At 38.4% G+C, this 4,276-nt stretch overlaps 1 long non-coding RNA gene across 1 annotated transcript; it reads right to left on the reverse strand.

Moving 5' to 3' along the window:
* Positions 1–3,384: 3,384 nt before the first annotated feature.
* On the reverse strand, positions 3,385–3,947 carry LOC108029495 (uncharacterized). Its single transcript, XR_007764013.1, has 2 exons — positions 3,703–3,947; positions 3,385–3,499 (listed from the first exon to the last, which is right to left on the reverse strand). It is a non-coding gene; the product is annotated as an uncharacterized LOC108029495 (long non-coding RNA).
* Between the last annotated feature and the right edge of the window lie 329 nt (positions 3,948–4,276).

A 4,276-nucleotide genomic window follows, 5' to 3' on the forward strand; every position in this document is an offset into this window, starting at 1 on the left:
GGCTGTGTCTGCTGCTCCCTCGCTTCTATTCTCCAAGGACTCCCAGGACTCGGCGTTCTGGCTTATTTTTATGTGCAAACAAATAACTCTGTGGCTACAGACACTTCCTCCCTTCAGGACCTCAGACCTCCCGCTTTTCACAGGATTTCTCCTCCCTTACAAGTGCAATAAACTTGCCATTGACTTTGATTGACAGCTTTGGGGCTTCAACTCACCAAACGCTCGGAAGGCAGCAGCAAAAATTGGCATTTTCATTCAATTTAAATGCATTAAGTAAATACCTGTTTCAGCAAGGCAAAGAAAGGGTACATAAATGAAGAATTTAAATAAAATGTGAACATATAGTGTAAGGGGGCGAGTCTATGTAGAATACATAAGTGCTGGAGACGAAATTCGTTCAAATTGAGTTCTCTAAGCATAGCTTTTAAAATTGTTTCTATGTAAGCTTAGAATGCTTATATATTTATACTGACGATATAAACCTTGGATTAAAATAGCATTTAAATAATACATATTGGCAAATGTTTTTTAATTTCTTAAAATTTATTTCCGCCTGGATTTGCATTTTTTATAAATTCAAATGATCTTATTATCACCAGTATAGACTAATTGCACAGCGTTAGATAACCTTTTTATATCTGTGCAGAGGGTTCAATCAGAAGTTTGCACCGCAGTGAAGGAAACCGTGGGGACCAAAGGTCTTTTTTTTCGCAGGTAGTATAGAGGTAGAAATAATCGGAAAAAAATACGTTTTGGTGTTATCTATATCTTTGGTGTTTGTTAACAAATAACCACATACGCTCGGAAATGACATTTTTAAATTAGTTCTGTATTTTATTATTTAATCAAAATCAAACGACTATATTATATAGCTGCCATAAAAAACGGTCAAAAAATCTTAAAAATTGAACATTGTACGAGTATTACTAACATTTATTTTTTCTTATAACTGCAAGTGCATGCAAACATCGGCTTGCCGAAGTTAGCTTCCTTTCTTAAATTAATTTGAAGTTACTTTCCTTTCTTAAATTAATTTGAAATTTGTCTACAGTTTGTAACAAATCAAGTCCCTTGATGCAGTTTTGAGTTCAACAGACACGCAAACTCAAAATCAGTTTGGAAGTAGAGCATCTTGCATCAAACCTGATGTTAATATGCAAATTATAATTAGAGTCCCACAGCACCCCACATAAATGTATCAAAATTCCGGTATAACTGAAACAGAGCTGAAATTGCATGTTTACCTTATGCAAATTGTGCACTCCAAAGCGAAACGCCCTCGAACTTGTGAGAATACAACCAATGTTGTGTAATTTTCATTGTTTGCACTAGAATAGAGGGAAGGATAATACTGCGAACATTGATCAGCTCCAGCGATTTTCTGTTTCATGAATAAAATATGATTAGTCGCCCTGCAAATGAACAACTCCACAGATTAAAAGGATAGCACGGCGCCATTTAATTACACATGTGGCCTATGAAGCGGCAAATTGAATTTCATATAGTTCATCTTGGGCTCTTCTGTGAAGCGACTTAAATAAAGATTAATTGCCAACTCCTCTGGGTCCGGAATCAAGCTGTTATTATTTATTGTCGAGTCGGAGCATTTGTGTGAATTGTGCAGGATTTTGATTAGATGACTAAAATGACTTTCACTGTGTCGTACTTCATGAACTCCGGTGCCATGGGTTGCCAATTGAGCTCAGGACCATAAAACAGAGATAATCTGGCATAGAGAGTAAGTGGTGAGATTTGTTCTGCCCAAGCGAAATGAAAACAAACCTATCTGTGGATAGTTTCAATTAAGAGTCCGGTATCTTTAACCATTATATTCACTATATGCTATAATATTAGCTATCAGAATCATCACTGGAATGTGTATGCAATGGGACGGGGACTTTCGATTGTAACAATATATTTCCGCAAGTTCTCAGGCCGAACTCAACTCGACAACAATTGCAATCGTATCAAGAGTTACTCAAAGTTCAGAAGTTGGTCAAGCATTTTGCAAATAATTCTCCTCACCGCAACTGCCGCCAACTCGACCCAGGAAGGCCATTCATTTGCCGCCCGGCCAGCGGGCTTATTACTTATTCAAGTTTACCCCGGTCTATTCGGGCCCGACGCGCAGGAAAGTTTTCATTAACCGGTCTAGGGCCAGGTAAGTGTTCTAATTGTTCGAATGAGAATGGTTCAAAATTTTCAGCACAGTAAAAATACGCCACTCTCACCGAGAGCTAGACGCACAATTTTTTAATATTAAATAAGTCAGAAACTAAATTTTGTATAATAGTTGCGGGATAAATAAGTTAATAGAATACACAAAGTTGTACAAGGCAAGGGGTAAGTTACATTACTACAACGGAAGATGCTTAAGTACCCAAAGAATTATTATAAAGGCAAAAGTAATAATTATGCAGGTAGTATTATCTTTGGTAGATAAAAAAGTGTCAAATTGAAAAACATTATCTTCCAAATAAAAGCAATAATTAATCTTCAAAATAAAGCCATTATTGAAAAATGGTTAGAATTAAAAAAGCGAAGATAAAGTTAAAGTTCAAATAGTATTTGCGTGTTTAAAGTCAACTTTGAGATTCAGGGCCGTGCAATCCATTCGCAGGCGGATTGTAATTTGGCCGGCATTTATTTAATTTATGCAAACAATTAATTATGTAGCTGCACGTTTGCAATTTCATTAAATGCGCGTTTATTAATGTCAACAACAACAGCAACGCAGCAGCAACGTGAGCAACTCGAGAGCGCATAATTAATGCCATAAATGTGAATAATTTTGCAAATCTACGGAAAACACAGCGGCGGGAAAAGGGGCGGGGCCTTGGGGATGGGCGGTGTCGGGGTCGGGTCAGGTGACTCGGTAATAAATTCCCCAAGGCATATGTACCGTGTTTTTGTATCCTCGCATCTGTTCGCGGATGTGCCAAAGGATTTAAGCTTTAAGCCTCGCGCTTTATTAATTTTCATATTGCATATTTCAGGGCGTCGCATTTGCCTCCCGTAAATCATACACATTAATAACTGCTTTCCCCTTCGCTTTTATTTAAACCGCCAAGTCTAACAATTTGCATTTGTTGCAATCATAAAACATTCACTGGAACCGGGCAACAGCTGCCAACAAATAAAGTAAAATAAATAAATGCTCCTGCATGTAGATATTGGCTTTCCAACAAGGTCATCAGGAAATGAAGAGGAGGGTGGGGATTTCCCTGGGAAGCAATAAGATAATCAAAATGGAAAAGGCAGGTGAATTGAATTCATTGCAATACATAAGATTGTATTTTAATTTAAAGGTACACAACTCAAAAGCGATTTCGAGAGACTCAGAACTACTTTATTATTTTTGTAGAAATCTGAGTTAGGTAAAAATTTTTCTCCAAAAACGAAAATATTTATTGGTGTTGTGATCATGATCTAAATCAAGGTCATAAATCTATTGGGGCTTGAAAAATGGTCTTTACACTTAAACATTTTGTAATGACAGCTGTAAAAATAAAACAAAAATTAAAAAAGTCAATACAAATGAAACAAAACTGGGCTGCGAACCCATTAGCGGCGATTCACGTAGATACGTGGAAATCCACATTTATGTTGACATTTCAGGCATTAATGCAATAAAATGCCTTTGACGCGTAATTAAATGTCAATGATGAAATTCCATCCGAATTCCGCAGGCATTTCACTCACCTTCCCAGCCGACAAGTTGACCCCGGGAGCCCTAGGGCCGGAGAACACAATTTAAATCAAGTTGACCGCAAGATTTCACAGTGAATTATACCAAAGGCGACGGGAGTTACTCAGGGCAATTCCAAGAAAGACGCCACGCCCTACCTACCTCCGCAGCAGGGCGGCAGTTGGTGTGCCGTTTACATGCTTTCAGCATTAAATTAGTACACCCCGAAGTACACCTCGGATTGTAATAGAGATTTAGAGCACACAATAAAGCGACTGGCAATGCTCAGCTCATGACATCAAAAGAGATTGCTCCCCAGATACTTTTACAAGGCTAAGCGAGTGTTCCTCGGCTCCTTGGCTCCTTGGTTTTTGCTCCTTGGGAAGCCCTGACAGTTGTTTTCGGTGGGGGACTTGGCCAGATATCACGATACACTATTCCGGACCCACTCGCCGTCCATCAAAGTGAGCCATAAAAGTTTGGCAACATGTGATGGGGCTAATTACGAGGACGCCTAATGAAAACTCCAACACTCAGGCCCGAAAAAATAATAAAACTTTCCCTTTGCATGCGTGCGTCAAGTTTTTA

Source organism: Drosophila biarmipes, chromosome 2R (genome assembly GCF_025231255.1).
Source record: "Drosophila biarmipes strain raj3 chromosome 2R, RU_DBia_V1.1, whole genome shotgun sequence".
In the NCBI taxonomy this organism is placed as follows: Eukaryota; Metazoa; Arthropoda; class Insecta; order Diptera; family Drosophilidae; genus Drosophila; species Drosophila biarmipes.